This window comes from Poecilia latipinna, unplaced genomic scaffold (genome assembly GCF_001443285.1).
Source record: "Poecilia latipinna isolate Pla-1442-1.1 unplaced genomic scaffold, P_latipinna-1.0 Scaffold258, whole genome shotgun sequence".
Taxonomy (NCBI): domain Eukaryota; kingdom Metazoa; phylum Chordata; class Actinopteri; order Cyprinodontiformes; family Poeciliidae; genus Poecilia; species Poecilia latipinna.
Window position 1 is genome coordinate 87,508 of NW_015112874.1, and position 27,735 is coordinate 115,242.

Below are 27,735 nucleotides of genomic sequence, written 5' to 3' on the forward strand. Positions count from 1 at the left end.
TGTACACTGTAGCATTCACAATTTCATTCCCAGCATGTCACAGATTTTTAGGACATAAAAAATTCCATCTCATGATTGCCGGAGCTTTCCCACGTTACACACATACTGCATGTTCCTCACTCCTGCAGAAATGATGCAACTGTGACTGACACATCACTGCAATGATCCAATAAGACAATATCCTAATCTCATACCACACCATGCAGATGATTTATTCACCTGTGGGGTTGTGGGATTGAGAAAGTGAAACATCAGCAAACTAATTAAGTTTGCCAATAAGTGTGTGGTCATTTCGGGACATTCAGAGACTATCTATCAGTAAATCCTTCTTATGAACAAAAAATAAATAAATAAACAAAACAAGATGGTGACATCACAGAAAAGTTGCATATCCAGACACAACACATAAGAAAACTACATGAACTTTTGAATGTAAGACTATTGAAAGGAGTTAAACAAGTTGTTCCACAAAATCTCCTTCATTAGAAATAAACATGCTAAAACGACTTTGAGAGCATGATGAACTTTGTCGTTGTGACCTATCCTGATGATTTCTTGGCTTGAAGAGCTACATTACCAGTTGTGCATGAATGAGTGTAGCTCACATTTTTGAGGATTTTGACCTGTTAGGGCTGTTTTTAGGTCAGGAATGTAAAATTTACTTACTCATCTTGATGCCATATAAATCAAGACTTCTTGTTTGTACACAACCTGTATTGTTTAATGTTATAACATATCTGTTGACCGTGCTGGGTAATTTGGAGATCACATAAATACACAGTAAGCAGGATTGTCACTAAATGTTCCTTAACCTGTTCTAAAAGGTTTTTTTTTCTGCCTGAATTTAATTTGTATTTATTTATGTTATTAGTTTTATTTTAGTACAATACCAGAAATTATTTATAATTTTTGTCTGTCTTATGTCATTTTTAAATGTAAAATCAGATGTTATAATCTGTAATTAAGTACAGTTTTACCACATAATTTTTGGTCCTCTTTACTTTTAGTTGAGAAAAATATGTTGAAGTAGTGGGATTTTTACTTGAGTAAAATTTTTAGTAATCTATGTAACAGAAATTAAAAAGTTTCATTAGGTTTAAGTTGAAGAATCAAGCAATTTTCATAATCACTTTGTGTTTTGTTAGGGTTACACTGTGTTCATCGAAAACAGGAAGCAACTGTTTGTAAATGTTAAAGTCCAGTGTTTGGTTGACCCATGAACCCACCCTGAACTCCCTCTTTGTTGACTGTGTAAGTCAATATAATTGCCAGTTTTAGCACTTCCTCTGTTCGCTGTCGCAAAAAAAAAAAAAAAAAAAAATCATGGGCAAGTTAAAAGGATTTATAACAATAAAAAACAGCCTAAAAATCAATTAGTCATTAATTTTGGAATGTTTATTTCTGCGTGTTTTGAAAAGAACATTAGGTTGATTGTTGGAAACACTTTGCACTCTTGTGAACAAACAATAGAGCTCCACTTGACATTTAACTATACAGGGATCATTATGAGTCAGAGTAAGTGAGCATAGAAACAGGATCGTCAGCACGCCATGGTATGCAACTTTCCATGTTGTATGCTTGGTCCGTGATTAACTCAGTTTCCTGGTCTGTCTGTGATTGTAGCCACACATGCACCGCGGTCCAACAATCCAAAATAGAGAACCGCATGTATGTTGTGCGTTGTGAGCTCCAGGCTTTTTTAGGATTAAATAGCATTAGCTAAAACCTCCCGCTGAACCTGCTTTTAATGTGACCTGTGCTTCTCTTCAGCCCCCCTCCGTCCATTTCTCATTACATACAACCCAGTGGAGCACTTTGTCTTTCCTCACACTCTGCTCCCGTACCTCTTCCCTGTCTACACCCCACCACAGAAATGGTGGTGGGACATAGACTAAAATGAAACTATAAGATCAAACTTGTTTCTGTTCTTATAAAAGTATTATCTCGTACATTTTGTCGTACTGCAAGTACAAACTTCAGTGACGTTTATTGGGGTTTTATATGACAAATGCAAAGCAGAGCATATTTGTGAAGCATAAAGAAAATAATACATTGTTTTTATTATTTTACTTATACAAATAAGTGTCATAAAATATGGCTTGGATTAGTTTTCAATCTTTTATCTCATGTATCTAAATAAAACACAGTGCAACAAATTGCCTTCTGAATTTAGTGAATTAGCAAAAAAAAATAAATAAATAAATTAAAGCTACTTGAAAGAAAGTAATTTTTGATTTGGCAAAAAAAAACAAAACAAAAAAAAACATGTAGGAACTTGTGAATGAAGGTGAATGAATGAGACCTTTTGTCTACATTCAAAATGCTTTGTATTTTGTAAATTATGTATGGCGAATACATACTTTACACTGCTCCGCTGCATGTTTCTTCTGCTTAGGTCCGTTATCCGCTCTGCTTTGCTGTGAACTGCAAGAAGCATGCGTGGGGAGTAGTTATCAACTTCCAAAATTAGTCATTTTCCCTTCACTGCTCTCTCAATTCACCTCGCTCTTTCTGTGACTTGAGAGAGAAACTTGACTTAATTGGTGTCAGTATTACAGCAACACATTTTGTGTGATTTCATAGCCATAACTACATGCAGACAGCATATTTGTATAAATATACACACATTTTCATTGAGATATTTTGAGCAAATATAGCTTGTCTTGGTGAAATATTTTGAAAATGTCGATGTTGTGCTCATGCAGTTTCCTGCTGGAGTGGTGAGATGCTCTACGGTTGCAGTGGCACCCGGCAAAAATTGGATTGGTATTAATTTTGGCTTAAGGCTTTGTGGAAGTGTGGCGCAGTGTAAATGCTCTCATTGACTATAATGGGTACATATTTACTGGGGGTGCATTATAAATCCACATTTATCTGAGGTTTCATTATGCCTAAGGTTATACACGGAGATGGTGGTGTCATGCTGTGGGAAAGCCTTTCTCGAGTAGTTACAGAAGTGGGTCAGTGTTTATAAGAAGATGAATGGAGCTAAATACAAGGTAATCCTGAAAAAAAAATCATATTAAAGGCTTCAAAAGACTTCAGGAAAGAGGAGAGGTTCAGCTTCTAAAAGGACATCAATCTTAAAGTACAACCACATATGGAATAGTTTAGATTAAAGTATGCAGTACATCCAGAAAGCATTCACAACCCTTCAGTTTTTTTTTTTTTTACATTTTCTTATGTTACAGCTTCATTTCAAATTTTGTTAAGTTAACCTTTTCTCTCAAAATTCTACACACACATTTTCCATCACGACAGTGTGGATCTCTTTTAGATGTTTGAAAACTTATTAAAAATAGAAAATCAAGAAATCGTATTTGCAGCCTTTGGCATGAATCTCAAAACTGAATTGTTTCCATTGAGCACCTGGATTCCATGACTCATGTTTGGAAGAAATGAGGCCCAGCTCATTACCAGGCCAATACCATCCATACAGTGAAGCATGGTGGTGACAGCATCATGCTAGAGGGACGTCTTACAGCCACAGTAACTGGCAGGGTAGTCAGGATAGAGGGAAAAAAAGACCAATGTGCAGAGATGTCCTGGATGAAAACCTGCTCCACAGCACTCTTGACCACAGACTGGGACATATTTTTCAGTTTTTAATACAGTTGCAAAAATTACCAAAAACTTTCCCACATTGTTGCAATGGTGTACTTTTATGAATAATTTTGAGGAACTTAAAATTCTTTACACAAATTAATTTAATCCAATTTGGAATAAGGATGTAGCATAAAATGTGGAAAAAATTAAAGACTTGAATACTTTTCAGATGCAGACCTAACTTTGAATTGCTGCTTTCATTTTGACCTACCTTAAGCTATTTTGCACAGATGGATTGGAAAACACTTCAGTTTCTAGACGTGCTACACTGGAATATACATTCCCCAAATGTCTTGTAATTGCAATTGCATACGTTGGGATTGTTGAAGTAGTGGAGGCAAACTTTTGATATTTTCTCCAATACTTTTGAACTTATAAAGAGTTCTTTTACCTTTTCTCCCCAAAGAAGTAAAAAAAAAAGAGGACTTCAAACAAAGCTCCGCTCATAAACTTTACTGCAGAACACATAAATCTTCTTGTGTTATCTGCATTATAAGCAGGTTTAGTGACTCCCTTTGCACACCTCTCCTTTAAAGAAAACTTCTTAACTGAAGCCGGAGTGTTGAGGGTCAGTGGGTCAATAGATAAATGAGAAAAGTGACCCACAATCAGACAGACAGGCAGCCAAGGCGCAGGTAGGTCGATGGGGGGAAAAAGGCAGGCAGAGAAGCTGAAGGAAGGCTCCAGTACTATTAACAAACTGTCTAATGTTATCGTATCGGTACAAACAACATTTTTGCATGGATAGATTACATCAGAGATAAAAGAAAGTGTAAACACAGAACTTTACGAGTTAAGCTGAACTTCATGTGAAAAATGCCAGGCTTCAGCCAGACATTCATCCTCCCTTACAAACTTGTTCTGAGTTAAAACTGTTTTCGTAAAGTGTAGCCAGGTTGTCAACCGTAACACATAACAGAAGTATGAAGTTTGGGATGATTGTAGCGAGCAAGCAGAAACCTAAAGGAACTAAAAATTAAAATAAATGAATCCCAATAAGTAGTTTGGAACCTGTCTAACTATAATGTTGCCTACATTTTCCCTACAGATGCTTAATTCCTAATCCATATATTTCTTTTAAGATGGTGTTTCTTTTCTATGGATTAGTGGCCTCTGTTTCACCTTCCAAACTAGAGTTTGAAGAGCTTAGTTTGCCTGTAGAGGGAGACGGTTTTGCACTTGCCCTCTGGGTGACCCCACTCCTTTGGCTGAGGCCCAGTATGTTCAACCCCTCCCTGCTCTGCAGTTGAACATGACATTTTAGTCCTTCCTAATAAAACAGACCTACGTCAATAAGTCATTGCCTATTTGGCTTTAATGAGATAAGAGGCTTAGTGAACACCTCAGAGGAGGATTATAGCCAAATATTTTTTAAAGTGGGTATACAGCACCATGACAATAGTGAAAGTAACATATTTCCTGCTGCCTGAAACTCCCTGTGTTTGCTTTAATGTCCATCTACTGCCAGTGTTTAGAAAGTAAGGACATTTTGAAACCAAGACTAAGGAACATGGGTAAGAAGCAAGGGAAGCACAACCAAATGAAAAAAACAAACAAAAAAATCAACAACAAAAAAAAAAACAATAGTGTATTTTCCAGACAGTCATTCCAGAGTGTAAGTCGCATATCTCAAAAAATGTGTCATGACAAAAACACATATGTCACACTGAATTATCAGTTGAATTAGTTTAGAAATTGCACCCCATCACTGTTGACAATGTAATCTGATGAAACTTTATGTTCAGTTACCTGCTTTTCAAAAAAACTCATGGAAACTGTTGTCTTGGACTTGGAGGTCTGTTTGCGACTCTGCTCCACTGGTGAAGTGGGCTGTGCAGCGGAGACGCATGCAGTATAAATCCGTGGTGATAGAGAGGTGGTCGCATTGCTCCTTGGTAACTCCTTGGGTCATGTCTGTCAGTATGAATTAACATTTAGCACATCAGTCAAAAAAACAAACAAAAAACATAGAAAAACAGGAAAAAGTTGTACCAACCAAACTATGAAAAAAATTCTGGAAAATATGGTAGCTTAATTTGGTGAAACTGGTGAGCCAAATCAACAATTTTACCAGAAAACTTTCATTCCCCCTTCTCAACAGTTTTCTGTGTGCTGAAATAAAGAAGGACAACAAAAACGGAGAGGCTGCTGTGAAGGTTTCCCCTTCTTTTCTTGTCCTGATTTTTCCCCCATCTCTAATCATGCTCAATTTAACTTGTCATTCACCAGAGCAATTTTTCTAGCACAATTCCTCCACTTTTCCCAAGGCATACATTCTCTTGGCATCCACTGGAACTGTTTAAATATAATATTAACCACATGGTAGAGTGTACAGAACGTAAAAAAAAAAAAAAAAGAAGAAAGAATTTACTTTGTGAGTCATAGTAATGCTGAGGTCCTCAGGAGGACATAGGAGTGCTGTAGTTAAGGGACATCCTAAAAGATGAGGAGCTGTAACTACACCCGCAAACTGTGTGGGATACGTGAAGGAGCCAGGAGCAGAGGCATCATGGGAGGTGGAGATAGGTTCAGGGAAAGGAAAACCAGGGTGAGAAGGGGAAGAAATTGTGAAAAGAGGGGAGGGGGGATCTCAGTGGGTGGCTCTTTACTCATTTTTCTTTTTCATTCTGTCTTGTGGGTGTGCTTCATGTGACCATGTGTAATTGGCCTGTGGTCACACCAGAGTTGTGCAAACAGATTAGCAAGGAAACATGTCAGCTTGAGGTGAATGTGTGTGTTGTGTGATTCACAGATGTGGGGATAGTGTGGGAAATTGTTTGATGGAGTAAAGCCTGTATTAATAGTGAACAGGTGGGACAGTTGACTTTGTCATTGATAAATTTGCTGTCCTGGACACTTGAGGAATGTGGTAGAGTAGTAGAGGTCTGTTTATGCACCATTACATATGCACTACATGTCCAATGCAAACACTCTTGCATAAACTTGCTCCAATCTTTGCTAGTCTGCTTATATAGCATATGATGTGAAGTTAGGGTTTTGATATGGACCTCAAAACCAAAGTTACACCACAAAAACAACATTCTGAACAAATGTAAAGAGCTGTGGATGCAACAAAGACCTAAAGAGTTCTGGGTCAAGCTCCTTTTCCACCCGTTGCTACCACCGATTTATACCCATGTAATTTGATTTTGTTCCAACCTACTTTCTGCTGGTTGTTAAGCACTTTGATGATTTATTGCAATAAATAATTATAAAAATGCTCAAATCCCACAAATCATCAAAAGGTTCACTGTTAATTTTATTATAATATTTATACCTCTGCCCAGCTACAATTGCAGGTTTTCCTTCAAAACTTCCAAATAAAACTTCCTTTCCAAGAATAAAAAAAAAAAAAAAAAAAAATTGAAAATATCATTTACATTTATACTCTGATTAAAAATTTAGTCCATCGGCTACATTGTGAAAGTAGTGGCTTTAGAAACTTTTTTTCAGGCTAAGATCTGAAATATTCCCAGGTACGATTAGTTCTGGGAAAAAGAAAGACTTCCACAAAGTGAGCATTCCTGGAACTTAACTCTGGAGACAGACAATTAGAGACCAGCAAAGAAAATAACAGCTATAAAGAAATGTCATGGACACACTATACGGGGCCATTCACACTTAAGTTTGACTTGGCTGAGGAAAGTAGGTGTGTAAGCAAATTCAGTTATTGCTTTCTGATGCTCCAACTCTGTGCCAAACCGCCTGCTTTCTGCTGATGACAACCTGACTTATTTGTGTATAAATAAGTCACAATTTAAATGTCTTGGAAATATTGAAATTATTATTTTGATTCTGGGTTACAACTAAAAACAAATGGGATGTCTTGTAGTGTATTCATAAGAGTAAAGTTAAATTACAGTAAAGTAAAAAAAAAATAGAAGGTTATTAACCCTTGATGCATGAGTGACTGACTATACAGTCTTCCGTGAGTGGGTCCTTTTTGACCCGGGTTACAATCAATGTGTCTTTATGCTTCTTTTGTCATTTTGATTCAAAATAATGTTTTGTATAACACTTTTCACTATGTTTTATTTCACACAAGAGTTATTTCATGTTTGAAATATTTTCATTTTTCACATTTTTAAATGTTTTTAGAACAATTTGTAAAACATTTTTAAAACAAAATGACAACAGCAGCAATTTTACAACAACAATTATGAAATGTCAATAATGGACAATGTTAACATCCATTATGTGTGTGTGGGCACTGTGGGGGGGCTGCGAAAGAGCACGTTTCTTGAAACTACCTAGCTAACCAAGCTAGCTAACATTAGTGTCTCTATTCTATTATGCTATGTGTATCACACATGTGAGTGTGTGATCCATCCATCCATCCATCCATCCATCCATCCATCCATCCATCCATCCATCCATCTATCTATCTATCTATCTATCTATCTATCTATCTATCTATCTATCTATCTATCTATCTATCTATCTATCTATCTATCTATCTATCTACCTTCCTTCCTTCCTTCCTTCCTTCCGTCGGGGCGTGGGGTCAGCAGTCTAAGTAAGGAGGCTCAGAGTTTGCTCTCCCCAGCCACTTGTTCCAGCTCCTCTGGGGGAACCCATGGCATTCCCAGACCAGCTGAGAAACATTGTCAGCGTGTCCTAGGTCTTCCCCAGGCCTCCTCCTGGTGGGACGTACCCGGAACACCTCACCAGGGAGGCGTCCAGGAGGCATCCTGACCAGATGCAGAGTCACCTCAACTAGCTCCTCTCGACATGAAGGAGCAGCGGCTCTACTCTGAGTCTCTCCTGGATATCTGACCTTCTCACCCTATCTCTAAGGGAGAGCCCAGACACCCTACAGGGAAAACTAATTTTGGCCGCTTGTATCCGTGACCTCGTTCTTTCGGTCATGACCCAAAGCTCATGACCATAGACGAGGATAGGAACTTAGATCAACCAGTAAATCAAGAACTTTGCTTTTTGGCTCAGCTCTCTCTTCACCACGACAGATCAGTACGGCCGCTTCACTGCAGATGCTGCACCAATCCGCCTGTCGTTCTCCTGCTCCATTTTTCCCTCATTGGTGAACAAGATCCTGAGATACTTGAACTCGTCCACTTGGGGCACTACATCCTCCCCGACCCAAAGAAGGCACTCTATACTTTTCTGGCTCATTTATTTATGCATTTATTTCCATAGCTATGAATTTTTATTTTATTTATTGAGATGATAAAAGAAAGAACCTTGAACACATTGATCAACAGGTTTTGTATGTCATTCAACTCTCTCTCTCTCTTGGTTTTCTCATCCAGGGTGTCAGACACACAAAGAGACACACACACACAAATAATACACATGCACAATAAAGAATAGGTGGTAATGTTAGCTAGTTGGTTAGATAACTAGTGTTAGCTAACTTTGAAGAAGACTAATATGTTGATTTGTGACAATAACGCTGTCACAGTACTCACGATTGACACACAAACACATTTGTGAGATAAAAAAATAAAGATAATACCTAAATGTAAGAATTCTTGCTGTGTAAAATAATATTATTCAGGGGTGACACTTAGGTCTCAGTGTGTTTGGTTCACAAAAAAAATGTTTTCCTTACAGTCACAGTTGGTAAGAAACAAAGATTCCCATTAAATTCCATAGGAAATGAATGCCGGTCATTTTGGACCCACTCACGGAAGAATAGGGTAGTAACATAAAACATGCTATTTCTTAAAATGTATAAAAGGTAAATTAAAAATTTGAACTGCATGATATCAGTAACATGTTTCTTGAGGAATACCTGGAATATGAAGTTATGAAAACTTTTCATTACAAAGATATTGCAAAAAGATGACCTCACCGGGTCAAAAATGACCCACTTACTCATCAGAGGGTTAAAACACAGATGCAAAGAACTGGAATACTGCTAGAAAACCATATTTCATTAAAATCCAGAGACAATTAAGAGATGCTGATTAAGAATTTGCAATATAAAATACAATTTGCGATTATTTCAGCTTTATCTGAATTGATCTTATTGATGCAGCTGAGGTCACATGAAGCACAGCTGAGAGCAGACTCAATAAAAATTGTTTATATACACCCAAAATATACTGCTTATTGTAGAAGTATATAGGATAATTAAAAGAAAAGTCTAACGATTGCTTGTATTTCCTAAAAGACAGAATGGAAGTTCATAAAAAAAGCATTGAATAAAGCAATTTTTACATATAAAGCATGTGATAAAATCTACTCTACTCTTTTCTTATTGTTGTCTGTTATTCCTTAGATTCTGCCAAAGATCTACTTTGACTGACATGTATACATGCAACATTTATACTGCAACATTTATTTTTTTTCACCCCATCTAAAAAAAGAAAGTACAACTGTTGCAACTGGCAGCATCCAATTACAAATGTACTCTTCTTTTTTAGGTTGTCAGGGGTTTGTTTGGTATATGAAAGGTTTGTCACTTAAAATTTGAGTTTTCCTGTGCTTTTCCTCCTGATAAATAGGTTCCAGTTAAGTAAACCTTTATTGATGAGAGCTTGGTTCCACTGGTTTTACATCTTTGGTAGCATTTGAAATACATTCATTTGCATATCAAACATGCTTTTTCTGGGGCAAAACAAGAAATGCAAAGGAATTATTTAATGCAATTTAATCACACTGAGCTGGGATGCACCACATATTATGAGTAGTTCTCAGAAACAGAGATTTAACTCTATACAACTTAATTCATTAGAGGTGAATATGTGTCCAGAACGCTAGAGTTTTATAAAAATAAAAAATAAAAAAAAAAAAGCATACAGAGAGGATTACACAGGCCTGCAGAAATGCGGAGAGAAGACTGGTTGGCAGACTCATAGGAAGAGAATCAGGAGACGAAAGACGACGGGTTTAGGACCCCTTAAAACCTCTTTACAGAGCCATGGTGTCGAGCCAGTTGAAGCACTTCAGTCGTAGTGTGAATTGCTTTTTAATGCCTGCTAACAACCAGGGTATTTTGTGGGATGCTCGCATGGATAAAGTGATATGGGGAGGAACTGAAAAGATGGAAAGAGGGTGAGAGTAGCAGAGTAGCAACAATGTTTGAACAAGAGGTTTCAGCTGACCATACTGCTGGCTCTACATGGCTGCATGACTTAAATACTGTTTGGGTTTATTGCTATCAGTGATTGTATATTTAACATTGTGATTTTTCTTTGACTTCAGCCTCATTTCTCTTGGCTGTCTCTGTGTGTTTTTGCTCAAACTTGTTATTTAGTTCGAGACTGACAAAAAAATCAAATCTGTTATGCTGAAATCACAGCAGCAATTATCTTTATTGTTCTTCTATCCATACGTGACTGTCCAGCTGGCTACTGATGATACGCTCTCTTAATTTTCAATAATTTGCTGGTAAAAATCTTCATCCAACAAAAGTAAAATGCAAGATCCAATATCAATAGCAGTTCTAACAAATTTGAACAGCATTACTGTAGTGGTTAGAAGAGACATTTACTGTTTTTTATCTTGATGTGAACCTAACTCCTGTTTGATCAGTTCTTGGCCCTCTATGACACTTTTTCCTACAACAAATCAAAGTATAAAAGAGAAAGTGTTGCTCTAGTTTTCAAACACAATTTTCTTCATTTACTAAATAAAATGTCAAGATTAGATTCTGGGAAAATAAGTATGGATCAAATTATAAGCAGCTATGTCAATTAAACAATGTCACAACCAAACCTATCAAACTGCAGGGAACTGTGCAACCAATCCCGCCGCCATTTTGATTCGCTGCAATAGTGAAGGTAAATCTTCTGAATGTTTTCAGTTCAGCTTAAAAGGAAGCAGAAACATATAAAATATGTTCAACAAAAATTTACTGGGTTTGAATCACAAATTCCCATGTTAACTGAATACAAAAACCAAAAATAACATTTCTATGTAATAAAAACTAAATGTAGGAAAATCTAGAAAACATTATCATAAAACAGATGAAATTCCTAAGAAACATCAGACAAAGTAGGCTAAATTATGAAAATGAATACAAAACAACAGCTCAGACTATAAATATACTGTTAAAACTATGATGATCTGTAGTTTAGATGAAACCGGGATGGGTTTCTTGAAATTGAAATTACCGCAAAGAAAGAACATATTTCTGGGAGTCCGGTGGCTTTCTTCTCAAATGCATGCATAGACATTAAGTGCTCAATAATGGAGTGATGAACACACACTCAGAATGAATTTCACAAGTTTTCACAGCATAGGAAAGATTTTTTGTGAATCTTCCTCACACTGGTTTGGGACTGGATTGTTCAACAATCCAACTATTGTTCGGAAAAAAAACCCAAAAACAAACAAAAAAAAAACAGAGGAGACGGGGTACAAAAATGACTGGAGGACCCAGAAGGGTTAAAAAAGCAGATAGAAAAACTGATAAATCATAAAACAATAAAGCGAGGATGCCTGTAGTTTTTCCAGATTCAGATGACTCTATTTATTTTATTTTTTTTTTTTTATTTTACTTCTTTGTTTATCTTTTAAAGACCTTTTACACAAACATTCCTGAAGCTTTTACTTTCTGCATGAATTGCGACCAGTAGGTAGAACTATTTGGAATTTACTAACGCTGTCACTTTGTAAGTTGATATGAGCCATTCTAAGTGCTTGGCAAGGAAATGGCTTCTTGCATATCATGACATTTTGGTTAGACTACACCACTCCAAGGAATTGATCATAACGTGGAATTTTGTAATGACATCTTTCCTGTTGCATGCTTGTTACCCGACACAGCACAAGAGACTTTAACTTAAATTCACCCCCAAACCTTGTGGGAACTAAGGCTCTTCTACACATGCAGTGATAAATTAAATTATGAGAATTCCAATTTAGTTTGTAATGATATATGGAGATATCAAACCAGGATAAGTCTATCTCACAAAACACTACACAGTTGCTGTTTTAGTTCAAGACACGATAATTATGGCGAACTGATGCTGTATGTTTTACATTTTAAACTATGTAAGTTATGTGTTGAGGTAGGCTTGAAAGTTATTGGTTGTTGAATGATAATTGCATGAAAAGGTCAATAAGACCTGTAGGTTGACTGGCCGACACTCAGCTACATAGGTACTTATGTAGTCCATTACTTTTAAGCAGTTTTCTGGCAGTGTTTTTGTTACTGCATTGCTTCACGGATCAAACCATTTTTAGTTACAATACTCATAAAATTTACTGAAACCAGAAAAACACCCCGATTTTAATGCATTACATCGCCATGTAAACGTCAGACATAGTTATCAAATTACTTTGTGTCCTTTATTTTGTATAAAAGACATTTCTTGAAATGGTGCCATGTTGTGATGTAGAACCATTAGAAAGGGCATAAATATATTTTTGTAAATGCTCAATTTTAAAATGGGATAAGGACGGCCATATCCTACTTAAAGTCGTACTAAGGTATCAATACATTGTATTTTGCCTGAATACAGTTGTGTGGAGTACACACACCAGTGGCCAGTGAGTTCTTGTGTGAAACCTTTGTTGTATTTCTGGAAAGAAGAAAAAGAAATCTTCTCAATTTTTTTTTTCAAAAATCTTGTAGTTCTCATGAGCTGATTGATTGCTACGCCTCTGGTGTTCAAGAATTTTTGACCTGTCCGCCTCAGAGTCAACCTGTGGTGTTTTTGAATTACGGATATGACGGCACATTGGATAGGAGGAATTTGGTTTCTAATAAAAATAATAACTCGGAGTATTAGTGGAATAGTGGATATTTCTGTCTCTGTTGCTATATTCTCACATATGCAATGCTTATTTTGGATTTGCTGCAGTCAACAGCACATCAGGGACTGTGGATGAAATCATTTAGAAAGATATCTGGCTTGGGTTGGGCACCATTGCCCACCCAAGAGGTTGTGCTGATCTGGGTCTTGTAAAAAAAAAAAAAAAGAAATCTCCATTTCACTTCATCTCTCATAGAAACACAAATAAATTCCTTTTAATCAGCCATGGATTGTCCAGGGCCTCATTTGGAAAGAATGTAATCGAATCTAAGGTAACATTATTCATAAGGTAAATTTGCTTTCCTAAGCTCGATTTCTTTTTCTACCACAGCTGGCTCTTGATACACACAAGGGTGATCTTGTGGTTTACATAAAGACCCAGTTATTGGAGATGAACAGAGAGCTTCAACTTTTAAGGGCGCTGCGCCTTGTGAAATGTAGGAATTCACACGGCATTGAAACTATTTTAACAAATGATTAAATATAAACTTTCTGGTATCATGAGAGCTCCTTGGCTCTCACTTCCTGTCTGTCCTGTTTCCTCTGTGTTTGCTCCATTCCTGCTTCCACAAGCTCTTGACACTCTGGAAGTGCTGAGGGAAAAAGGTCCGAGGTTCACCTTCTCTGAAAGGGGATCTAAACCGCCTGCTAACAGAAATGCCAAGCCTAACAGCGACTGACAGCTCATCACACTGAACATTGTTGCATGCATGCATGTGTGTGTGTGTTCGGGTGGGAGGTTTTTTTTTTTTTAAGAGTGTGCCAAATATTTCTGCACATTTATTATGAGAATGCAAACATCCTTGATAAGGCTTAATAAGTCTTATTGTTTTCTCTTGCGTGCATGCTAGGAATGTGCCAGCATAAACACATGCAGCTGATTAAACTACGTACACAATCACACATGCTCCATACACATCAATCAGTCGGCAATAATAATATTTAGGAGCTTGATTGGAAATGTAAGGTATATGTCCCCCTTAGCTCCCCCTACCTTACTTAGCTGCGTCAAGGCCCTAACCACCGGCTTTCTCCACTCGTCAATCTCAGCTCAGATGGAAAGCAGATGGGTGCTTAGGATCGTCAAAGGGAGTCTGAATGAAAGACATGAGGTGGAATAAAACAGGCGTAGAGTCAGATGAAGGCCAGGAGGTCATGGTTAAAGACAGAAGAGATGAAAATGTGAATAAGAGACAGTGTGCCTTAGAGAAATTTAGAGACAGACAACCAGCAAAGAGGGAGATAAAGGCAGCCAAGGGATCAAGATGGAAACCAGGGACTAGACAGCCATTTTCAGATGAAAAGAATCCAACCGATCCCCTCAATGATAAACATGTGTCTGTGTCACCCATACTAGGGCTCTATTTATGCATGCGTGTGTTTGTGTGAGACTGCGTGTCATTGCGTTGTTATAGACACCGATTCCTGACTCACACGGTGCAGATGAAGATATATACTCAGACACATGACACCTTGTTCACCAGCTTGGCAACAGCAAGGGAAATATCCAGCAGGGGTGTCAACTGACAAAAACCATCATGCTCTCAGCACAGCAACAACCCAGATATACAAATATTTCATCTTTTCTCTTCTTTGGTCTGAACTGCTGCTAGTTTAAACTTTTGCACTTTCTCACGGAACATTGTACAGATAAATGTATGCTTAGTATTTCAGTAGTTGTGGTACAGCTTTCTCTGTAAAGTAGTACATTAAAAATATCTGCGATACTTGTAGTGATTACTCGCATGTATTATTCCACTTTAACAACACAGTATTATAGGGTTCTGCAACAAAATATAACTGTGGAAGCGGTAGGGGAATTACTACGAACCAAGAGCATGGAGAGATTTACAAATGAGATTTTTCAAGCTGATGTGAAACTTAGCTGAAATCCAGTAAAGTTAAATAAGGATAGATCTGCTGCAAGTATTTGGATTGCCTTTTATTGCTTAATTTACTGTTGGTGAGTTAATTAAGATTTATTAGCATCCAGTTGTAGAAGCAGGGAGTATGGTGGAGATACTGAGGGGTAGGGGCTCGAAGACGAGACTTGAGACACACTCTGTTTGGCAGGGCACTGTAGGGACAGAACTGTCAATGAAGGTAAAAAAAAAACAAACAAAAAAAACAAAGGATTTTCAAGTTAATGCAAAACCTGCACCAGTTTTGAATAACTTGCTTATTCAAATCAAGTTGAATCAAGTGTCTTTCCGTCTTCATGTCTCCTATAGGAAGATATCCTAAGTACTGAGCCTTAGGCACAGTGCTTGACTGTGACTGTAGGAGTTTTTTTGTGTTAGTATTAGACCACTACATAATGTAAGTATAGGACCACAACCAGAGGGGTAAACTATCACGCATGTAAACTACATGGTATCAAGTGAAAACATGCTTTATATTACTATCAAGTATGTAAAAAAAAAAAAAAAAAAAAAAAAAGCGAAATGTGTCTCTTTGAGTAGCCTGTCCTGACAAAATCTAAAACCAAGCTTAGAAATAATAGGCAAATGATGTAGTACCCATATTAAACATGATTCTGTAATATTTTCTTTACAGGCTCCATGGAAACATTTATTTCACATGTCATTTGACACTTCAATAATGGATAAAAAATACAAAAAAAACCCCTCATGTATTCTGACTGAATTATCAGACTGCATTCTTCATTAAACTTAAATCTTCCTTTAAAAACAATTTGTACATAAATTGCGAACTCTTAGATTTCTACAAAGAAAGATTACTGGGGCCACTTTAACAGAAAGTGGACATTCAAATTTCTTTTAACAGTTTACCCTATAATTGTTCAGAAAAAAAAAAAAAAACGTATATTGATCAACAGAGCGTCTTAAATAATAGTGTAAGCCTTCGCTTTAGAAACAAGCGTGGTCTCCAGCACAACTTTAAACTGAAGTAAAGGAAGCACCACTGAACAAACCACTCGAACACAAGTAAAGTCAACTTGAATCTTTGGCGTGGTTAGAAATTCAGAAATAAGTTGAATGTTGTTAAAGCAGGCTATAAGGAAAAAAAAAAATCAAAGTTCCTCTGAGTTGGTGGTCTTCTATGGCAAGGACGCCAGACAATTCGTAAACACGACATCTTAGGGTCCACATTAGCTGATGGTTTGGTTGTGTGTTGCAAGCCGCTTTTGCCTAACTTCAATAACATACAGAAAATCTGTTTCCTTTTCTGTTGTGATAACTGATGAGTTACTTAATGTGGCTTTGCGGCCATGTTTTGTATATTGTGATAGTGTTGTTTTTTTTAAATCCTAAGCAAGATAAAATGGATTTTACATACTGGGGGTTTTGGTCCACCTGGTTGTGAGTGGGGTTTGTTGTGATGACCCTATTGTTGCGTGTGGATACACAAGGTCAGGGATGAACTGTATGATGATGATTAGCGAACAAATTGCGTTGTTTGTGCAAAATCAGTACAACAGTCTTGTTGTCTGTTCTGTTGTATGGGTGTTGGTATTGTGAGGTAAAGCAGTCTTATTTTCACACAGTTTAAGGTTTGCTGAGATGATAGAAGCTGAACTTTAGAGCCATTCATTTTATTTAAACAGACCATTCCCTTTTTGCAGCCATGGATTTTGATTACTAATATTATGAGCCATCAAAACTACTCATCTCCATATTTACAGTTTATTGCTAAGCCTCTTCTGTGAGTCTTCTGGTGAAAATGCAATCAGTAACGCTGATGCAGAGCTTCCCATAATCACATCTCCATTAGCAAGCAAGTCCTCTTCAAAAATCTGCCCCGTTCAGCATGTGTTTGCATGTATGTTTACCGACGCATGTTTAGTTTGGTGTTTTTTTATTTTCATAGCAGTTCACAACAATGACTGTGGGTAACATGGTATTTATTTGTGGGTCATGAAGTGTACATTCGTTCCTTTTTTTTTTTTTTTTATTCTTAGTGTGTAACCCATAGCTGTTTTGAACATCCATCAGCACATCGCCTTGAATGTGTGTTTGTGAATGTGTGGAGCCATCGAAACCACGGCTACTCACCCGTAACCACACCATAACTACTGGGTCGCTGGCATGCATTGACGCATGCAGAAGAATAGATAAACACTTGAGGACACTCACTCATTCGTATTCTGCGGTATTGCTTCTTGTGGCTCGGTTCCACTCACTGACTTTGACAGATATTGTTTTAGTGAGGTCAATAACATCATGTTGGTGTGACACCTTCTTATTTCTGTTGGCACGTTGTCGCTCGAGTTTCAACTTCGCCACTTAATTACTGTCAAAGCCAGTACTAAACCAACAGCAATCTAGCAAGATCTCAGTGTTAATAAATAGAGGTTTTGGCACGTAAGGAAGGGGGGTGAGAGACATATGGAAGGCTTTGTGGCCTTGAAAACAAATGCTTCCCAGTTCACTCAAGGCTATCAATAATGTATAAATTTAAGTAAATGTGATGAATAGATTTCATATTTTGTGGGTAAAAAAGAAAAAGAAAGCAAATGGTATCTCAAGAAAATAATGAGATAAAGAGCTTGGAAAATCCACAGGACTTTGAAAAAGGAATTTGTTTCCTCTGTGGTAACACTTGGCCTATTAAACCTACGGTCTGAGAAACTGTGAGAAAATGTTTGTTTGTGCTTTTTTGGCTCAAATTTAAGTTGAGAGTCGACCAGAAGTGTTTGTCATTGATCAAAAGATATCATTAAAGTTAGACTGCATGGAGAAAGTTTGTGTTTCTAAGTGTTTGGGTTTTGTTTTGTCTATACAGACATTTAAAAGGAACATTTCTCTGGGTTTGAGCTGTAATGCCGCCTCTTGCTTTCTAAGAGGGGAAGCATTTTGTTCTGAGTTCTTTAAAATTTGCAAAGAGGAAGACTTTTTTTTTCTATCAAATTTCTGACGATTGTCAATTTTGAAGAATTAATGTGACTTTCAAAGCTGTATTTAAACTGAAAACAGTGATTCCTTTTTATGTTTTAAAATTACAAGTGCTGATGTAGCTGTACATGTTTGTGCTGACATGCAGATAGGTTGTGCTTTTCAGAGATCATTTCCAAATATGTGGTGGACTTTAAAGGCTTTGAAATGTACTATAGCCATCAGTTTATTAACATGGGTATTTGCATCATGAGTCATCGTCAGACTCCAATACAAGACAATAGAAGTATCATTAAATCACAATTTTAGGCCTACTTTAACCTTGCCTATTCTTGGAGCAACTCTCTAATCATTTTAGATTTTGAGTTAGATAGAGATCCGCTGATTGAAGATCTTTTTTACTTATTCAAGTGGAAATAAATTCCTTTTAAACTACTATAATCAACAGCTTTAACACAGCATAGGCTACTGGGAGCTCAAGCTTCTGAGAAAAGGTTTGTGGAGGTTCTGATCAACCAACCAGAGCACTGAAATTCAGATATGAAAACAAAAAAGGAAAGAAAGAGAGAGGTTTTTTTTGCACATTTCAAAATTCAACTCATTAATTTTAAATGATAAACAATTCTTAATCAATTTAAAAACCTTCAACATTTCCAGATGAGCTAATTAAAATATTGTACAGCCGATTAACGAGCTGTTAAACAGTCAAAATGCATATTCTGTGGAGAACTTTCCAAGTCTAGCGTGTTCCATGACAGAAAAAGGGTGGAAGCTCAAAAGAATGAAAAAGAGGAACTTTGCTGTAGGTCATTCAACCTTTCTATAAAATCCATAAGTCTTATGACCTTTTTCTATCTATCACGTTTTATACATGCTCAGAATTTCCTTTTCACACTGAAAAAGCAAAGTTTGAGACTACTTGCCTCAGTAGCAACTTGTACATCTTTTCCTGTCTCTGAAGTGTTGCACAAGAATCTGGTTTAAAATCAACCAATTAGGGTCACCTACTGATCTGTGTGCATCTGCAAAGTTAGCCACATTATTGAACAATTCTTAAGAGACATGGGCACAATCCAACTGTAATATAACAACTCTTACGAGCATTGAGTGAAGAAATACACGTCATTTTATGCATGACCTAAAAAGAGCTGTTTCACACATCTGCCGCTGAATATTCACTGCTAACAGACAGCTCAGAAAAAAAGGATAAACAAGTAGGTTCCTCTTTCCTACGCTTGCTTAAACCTGGCAGGATTGTGGGGTGCTGGTAGCTGTTGGTAGTTGTCATTCTAGAGAGGCAAAAACAATTTTAGAGCGGCCGATTAACCTTTCCATTCATGCTTTTAGACCGTGTAAGGAAGCCAGAGTACCCTGAAAAAATCCACCTTTACAAACCGATCACATCTGGTTCCACATAAAAAGAAACTCCCTCAGCAAGGATTTGAAGCTAGCACCTTCATGGTTTGAGGAAACAAAATGGAAACAACTTTGCTCCAGTGAAACCCTAAAACAACTAGTTTCAGCAAACCTCAATAAAAATCAGCGATAAAATATGACATGGTGTCATAAAAACTAAGTGGTGAAAGTGTAAGACAAAGATACATAACACACTGGTATATCTGACTAATTTAGCACAACTTCTGTTTCCTGGAGATGCCACTGGATGGTTTTCTTTTACATTATTTGCTACACTTAGACCTTTGTTTCAACACATTTTTAATGGGGACCTACGTCCAACCAGACTAATAAGCAACAAAAAGGAAACAGTTAAAATATATGTAAATTCTTAGTCACCGACTGGTGTCAACCCAGACGTCTGGGGAGTTGAAAATCCTCCAATAAACACCTTCATTAAAATGAGCTGCATGGTTTATAAGACTAATAATGGTGTTACTTTAGAGATTTTACCAATACCTTTATTTTCTACGGTTATTACAGAAAAAAAAAAAAATCTTCCACTCTTTGTCAAGCACTGAACCCCAATCTTTGGTTAAGGCAAGGAGCGACAGAGTTGCTGTTGTTCCTTGCCTCTAACAAGGAACGGCAGCAGCTAAACAGTTGTGATATGGCAGACATTTATTAATGACAGCTGCTTTTTGCATTTGGGTAGAAAAACAGAGCTTGCCTTTTAATTGAGAGTACTGCACCCAATCCCTGTTAGCTGCTTCTGTGAGTCCAATTTTAGAAATGTGTCAAATAAATCACGAAGGACACGGCGAAAACACTGCAAGGGCTCATTAGGAAGCTCTGTTTTCTCAAATTAGTAGATACTGTTGCTTAAGAGTTGAGACAAGCATTAAATGGCACATATATTTGAGGAAAGTTTCCATATGAAACGGTGAAACCTCACATATTGTTGCAATTTGCTCTACTTCCACTCCGAGATTTATTCTTTGCTCCACAGGTTTTATTCTTTGTCTTCTTGACAAACTGCAGAGGTTGTAATCTTGTTTATCTTGTTCTCCTCCCTTCTGCTTTGGCATTCCTCTCCATCGGTGTGGCCTCTTTGATGATTTGTGGCCCACTTAAAGCCACAATCCTGTGATCTGTTGGTCATGTTGACCACAAACACTCAGCAGCAACATGAGCTCACAGTTTTACATGCACACAAGAAGAGAGCGGGGGGAAAAAGTTAGTCAGGCATATTCAGATGTATATATAGCTCACACTTATTTTATCCACATGCACAATCTTAAACACTGGATTATAGGTCTCTTATACAGGCTGATCCTCTCTGTCACAAGATTATGCTGAGCTGTGGTTCAACCCTCTCTATTTTTCCTAATAGAGGGTATGGGTGCTAAGACTATTAGACATAGCAATTATAGATTTAATAATACTGTCTTTCTTCATACCAAGCACTTTTCCTTAGAGGCTGTGAGTGCTGGGTGGTTAAAAGGATGATGAATGACATTCATGTGAGGGCAAAAAAAAAAAAGTTTTTTTTTTTTTTTTTATGTAAGGATACTCGCAAAACTGAGGAAAAATAATAATTGCCACTCCACAGAAATGCGTTTTGAGCCGAGCAGGGACTATAAACGTACATGTAGTTTTACTTCAACATATGTTTACATTTGAGGTCATAGAGATGTAGACTTTGGAGTCTGGTAGACGGTACGTCAGCAGACAGCGTGTTTTCCGTTGTGGGGAGTTCACTGATAACAAATATAATGCAGGGATAAAGAAGCAGCCAGGAATGTGACTGGGATAAATAGAATAAAATATGTGTCGCATTTTCATCAAAGGATAATTTCATGTGCACACCAGATGTGGTGGCACTGTGCGAGAATTATCACCATACGGTTCTTTGTGGCGCACGAGGACGCAAGCGAAGTGGGTGTGCACTCCATTTTACTTTATTTTCACCTATTTAGCGTCTTCAAAGTTTTTTTTTGAAGACCAACCAGACTGTGCAGATGTTTTAAGCCTCTTTTAAAGTAATATTATTATGTATGCTATGTATTTTCCAGGCACATAGTGCTAATTTGGCTTAATTATAATGTGGACTGGGCAACAATTCCAGACTCTGGGTGCAAACGTAACAGGGGAATACCCTAAAGCTTGCTGCAGAAATGTGGTTCGGCAAAGTACTGATACAGGGAAACTAAACAGTTGTTTACTTAAAACTGATTTATGATGACAGGTACAGTTGTTGGTGCTATTACATGTCGACATGCATGCGTGGGTTTTCTTCAGGCCGTAAACGGCATCCTCCCACAGTTTATGACGTGCATTTTTAATTAAATACAGATTCTAAAATGCCACTGAGTGGGTATGTTTTTTTTTTTTGTTGTTGTTTTGTTTTTTTTGTCCCCTGTGTCTCTGTCCATGGTGTGTCCCGCTTCTCACCTATTGACTACTGGATATAGTTACCATCACCATGTAGCCCCACAAGGATTAAGTGGATAGATAGATTGTTGTTATCATTCCATCATCTTCTCCCACTTTTGTACTCTTTGATTTTTTTTTTCTTTTTCTTTTTCTGGCCCTTGCTCTAGCAGCTACACACATACACACAGCTGTACATACACACATAATTCAAGGCTGTAAATAAATTAAAAAGACTGTAAAAACATTCTCTAAGCCCTGGCCGGGGCTCAAGTCAACAGAGCCGACTGCCTAAACTGCAGATTTATGAAATAATGAGAGTCTTACGAGGGCAGTTAAATGACCAGTCTCTGATGTGATAGCCAGCTCCGCTCTTCATCATGTCATGCTAGAGGAAGGGCAGCTAATCTAGGGCCGACATCGCTGTATCCCCATAATCTAATGTTGAACAGACACTGTCTCCCCAAACCACTGGTAACCAGAGGAGGTTACCTCCTTATCCTACCTTTGCTCTCATTTCCCTTTCACTCCTGCCACCTTGGTGCTTCTGTGAGCTTTTCATTTTGTCTCCTTCTTGTCTGCTTTGCACAGTCTCTGTTGACCTCTTTGTCTTCTACTCTGGCCTCCCTTTTCAACAGACACGAATACATTTTTCCCTCTGTATTTATTTCTCCGTCTGTCAAACTCAAACGTGCTTGAACCCTTGAACCATTGGATTTTTTTTTTTTTTTTTTTTTTTTTTTTAAATTTTTTTTCCCCCCAGCTTTGATTAGTTGCTTTGATGATGCAGTCAGACTCATTCATGGCTGGCTCATAAACACGAATAATTCCTCACAAGTCCATACTTCAGCACAAGCTTGATGATTTGGTTTAGTTTTCATTAACAACTGGTCATGGTAATAAAGTTCACCAGGTGTTGACAAGAATATTTCATGTAGAATTCCTGCTTCTGAGCACCTGCACTGTATTTCAGTTTTATGATCATAAGACAGATATGATAAAGTCAAGCCAACAACATGTCCTTTTCCTAATTCAGATTCAGTTCGATTCTGATATGAACTGAATGAAGTCAGTTAAGTAGGTTCATTCAGTTGTGTTTCATTTAATTGAGTTTGATGTATGATTTATTTTAGCTTAATTTCACTTAGTTCAGCTCAGTTTTTTTCAATTATTTTCAGTTTTATTGACCTCAATGGAATTCAGTTCAACTCAGTTATGCACATTTTCATTTAGTTCACTTATTGATTCAAATTAATTAATATCAGTTCAGGTTATTTCAGCTCAATTTTAAACTGAATACACACACACACGCACCCACACACACACATATATATATACATATATATATATATATATATATATATATATATATATATATATATATATATATATATATATATATATATGTGTGTATATATAACTGTTGTAATTATATTTAGAACAGTGATTTCTGAATACGACTTCACTTTGCTGAACCTGCACTGCATATAACATAAAGAACAGCTCAAGTTAGTCCATATTTGTCTCTGTGTGGCAGAAGCAGGAATTTATTCCATAATTTTTTTTTTTTTCAGTTTCACGCAACAAAAAGATACTAAGCACATCATGTTACATCAGACAGAATGATGCAGAGAGAGCAATTGAAAGGATGCACCCAATTCAGTTTCCAAGACTTTGTGGGTTAAACACATAAAAGCCCTCCTTGGTGGTCTAACAATCTGAAGTCCTGGCAGACATTGACTGGCAGCATAATAGGAACGGTTGTGAGCAGTGTATTTGTGAACCCTCACTTCTCTCTGTGCTAATGTTAAAGATGAGTAACATTTCCTGAAAGAGCTTTGAAATATTCAAGGAACATGACCCTTCATGTCGGTATGATTTCAGACCTTAAAAAACCATAAATGTACACACTCACACAGACACACTCACCATTCAGAGTCTGTGCCTCTTTTGTGCCTGAGAGTTTCGCGTTACAGGCTTTCTCTATGTCTCTCTGTTTTCCTGCCGGCTGAATACACTTGCGTGAAATCGAACATCTCTCCTGCTGATTTGCCGTGAAATGGTGTGCTTGTGTGGGATTACCCTGTCAGCTTCGGCTCCGAGCGCAACACGGGCCAGACTGAAGGAAAGGAGGAGAAGAAAGGAAGCTTGGTCCAAGTACTGTGCCTTCTGCCACTCAAGTCCATTAGACAATCAGAGCACTGTGCAATTTAGACAAATTTTGTGGTGCAGACAGACGCATGCAGAAACGCAAACAGGGTATCGTCATGCATGGACATATACACACAAGCAGTGCATGCACATTTTGGACTGTGTCAGTGTGTATGATGTGCAGCACAGGAAGGGAGGAAGGATTTGAAAGCTAAATAAACAGAGATCAGTGACGGTGGACGGGGATCTGCCATGAGATGAAAGAAAATGTGGGACGCTTTTGGAGAGATTGGATTGAGTGGAAGCGAGAGAAAGGGAAAACTTTGAATTTCTCACAGTTAACATATAACCCGGAGACATAAAAAGAAAATGGCTGATAATTGAGTGTAAAAATAAAAATAAAAAAGGTTGATGAAGCAACATGAACGCTTGGAGAGGATGTGGACAGTTTAGAATGAAGAGGGTGTTTGTGAAGACAAAGAGGGTTGAAGGGGTTCAGGATCAGCCTGAACCATCTGTGCTGCAGATCTGTGTTTTTTGACCAGGAGGATGAGGAGGTCAGAGAGAAAAAAGTCGCACCCTTATCTCTTACAACTCTGGGCTAACTGTAAACATCTGGTCTTTTGTTTCTTCTTGTTATTTATTTTTGTCTTGTGGATATTTAACAGATTAATCCTCCAGTTGTGTCTCTTCAGTTCTTTCTATTTTTTTTTTTTTTTTTTTTTTTGAGGATTTTTTATCTCGGCTCCACATGTGTCTTTACTGATGACTGAGGTTTGCTAACTTCCAACAAAAGTTCACATTTGCACAAAGTGGTAGAATTTGTGCTGTTTATGGCTATAATTTACAGCCTTGCTCCATGACCCAGGACAAAATTGTAAATGCAATGTACATAGATGTTACATTTATTTCAGTTTTTCAAAAGGCTGGGATGTGAACGTTTGCATAAAAACAGGCTGAGACACAGATGTTACTGACACTGACTGAATGATATTTTATTTAAAATGTTAAGTTGCCAGAACGATTTATTATTATTATTTTTTTAAATATTTTTTTTATTATTATTATTTTGCTCGGCAAAGGCATCCATCCACAATCTCCATTGTATCTAATTAGGAAATGATGTTACAGACAAGGTAAAAAAGCATTGTACATCTGTGAAATGAAAAGATATAATGCATGATTTTCAATTTTCAAAATCAGAAAGGCATGGTGTGCAATCTAATTACTTTCTTTTACTATGATAGTCACTAAAATCAAAATACCTTCAGAATTTACCTAATTACTAAATTGACTGTAGTTTAAGCATCTCTAATATCATCATAGCTTCCTTGTATTATACTAAGTTGTTCAACTTTTATGATGAAGAACTTTTTATCAACATAAAAGTTGTTCTGCAAATAATTGAGTCATCATAGATTTAATTCTAAATCTATTCCACTGTATTTTAGATTCTCTTAACCATGTTTCAGCTGAATATGGTTAAGCATCGCAGTCTCTCAAAATCTGTATCACATTTGGCCATCAAGGGCATTATTATTTCCACTGGCGATTATGATTCAGTATATTGTGTTGCTTTATCACAGATCTGTTGGGGCAGAAGTTAATCTCAAAAATAAGACCAACAGATTTAATAAAGCGCTTAAAAAAAGTTTACAAGTAACAACAAAAAGAAAGTAGCATTGCAGCAGAATGAATGGGATGATTAAATGTTTTTGTTACTCACACCTTCAGAGATGTCTGCAGCGATTCCTCCCATGAAAAGTGCGCAGTCCGAATTCAGCCTTTTGCTAGAAATTTACAAAACAGATTATGTGCTGTTCTTGTGCTTCAGCCAGCCTTCAAATGCGGCTTTAAAGCAGACTAAAAGAGATAAGACAGAGTGGTTGGGGCTGGAGAAAGTATGTTTTAAACATTTTAAACTATTCCTTCCTCATGTTGTGGAGATGACCCTACTCATCTGGTTTGCATAGCATCACACATAATAACGGAAAGCCAGATAAATCCAAGTGAATTCAATAAGAGTTTTTCTCTTGGAAAGAATGCAGATGAGAAATGTGTTGGGCTTAGTGGAAGCCATGATGCCAGAGATGGCCCGTGCATTTTGGGAAAGATAAGGTTATCGTAACCTGATGCAAGGTCTGCCTGTGCAGGACATTAAATCAGATTTTCCTTTAAAAGAAAAGGATAGATGTAACTCTAGAGTCATGTGAAAAAAAAGAAGCACCCTATGAGGTCCAGTATGTTTTTTTTTTTATTATTATTATTATTGTATTTGGATCTTTGTAATAAATTATACTTCATTAGAAGGCGTGGATCATGAAAATGACATAAAAACCCAGACTGAACTTTGCCAGAGAGAATGTAGATAAAGACCAGAACTTATGAAGTAATTTTCGAGACGTAATTCTGAAATTAATTTATATAGATATCAGAACCAATAATTTGTTAGGAAGCAAATGCAGCATTTCAGGAAAATAACCTTTTACCAGGTATGAAGCACAGAGGTGGGAGTGTTGTGGTTTAGGGATTAATTTGCTGAATCTGACCTGGTCAGCTGAAAATCACAGAATCCACCATGATTTCTGTGGTGTATCAGAGGGTCCCGGGGAACTAAATGAGACTATCTGAAATAAATAAAGGAAGGAAGGAAGAAAGATTAAGTAGAACTGGACCTGTAAATAACAATAACCCAAAACATGCCAGTAAATTCACAAAGGACTGGATGGAAATTTGGAAAAGGCAAAGAGCATCACATGTAAGAAACCCCTCAAACATCTCAGAGCTGAAGTGAAGAGCTCGGCAAACTTTCCTTATAGTGACACCAGAAACTCTAAGATGGCTACAAACAGCATTTCACCAAAGATTTTCAGTGAAGAAGTTAAAATTTTGAAAAAAAAAAAAAAAAGTTTTATCGTGGAAATTATAAATATCAGTTTTTTATAAACAGTTTTTTGTTGATAAATTACAAAAATAAAAACCACTTATGAGAAAATGAGAATATTTCTTAATAAAGATCTTAGTATTTTATGTGGTATCTAAATATTTCACATGAATACATGTTTGTCTGAGCATATGACTAAGTGACATAAATTTATTTCCACTTCAGGTCGAAATAAAATGCTCCACCTGAAGTTATGACAGTTTATGTTGTTACCTAGTTCCTCCATAACAACAATGAAACCTCTGAAAATGCTCTACTTTGCTTTTATTGTCTTCCATCTTGCACTACTTTCTGGTGGGCAATCATGAACAGGAGTCGACTGCTTGCTTTTTCACTCTGCTTTAAGCAATTCTTTAGTATTTTCTCATGAATTCTGGAGACGCAGGGAAGCTGGGATGACTGATGCAGCAGCAGCAAGTTCTGCCAAGTCAAACATGGGGGTTTATATGTGGACAAGTGGATACGGTGGAGACCCCCACCTCAGAGTTCCTTGAGACTCTCATTAAGAGGGCAGATAGGATGTTCTGGTGTGTTTAGGGATGCATTTAGAAAAATCTACGCACAAGGAAAAGAGCAAGCAAAGACAGGATACGAGTACAGTTAATCAAAAACAGAAACAATT

At 37.1% G+C, this 27,735-nt stretch overlaps 1 protein-coding gene and 1 long non-coding RNA gene across 2 annotated transcripts in view; both read left to right on the top strand.

Moving 5' to 3' along the window:
• Window positions 1-27,735, top strand: part of trabd2b (TraB domain containing 2B) — a 93,680-nt gene that overhangs the window by 15,351 nt on the left and 50,594 nt on the right. The window lies entirely within an intron of this gene.
• LOC106947858 (uncharacterized) lies at window positions 567-8,310 on the top strand. Its single transcript, XR_001425055.1, has 3 exons — window positions 567-579; window positions 4,498-4,501; window positions 8,115-8,310. It is a non-coding gene; the product is annotated as an uncharacterized LOC106947858 (long non-coding RNA).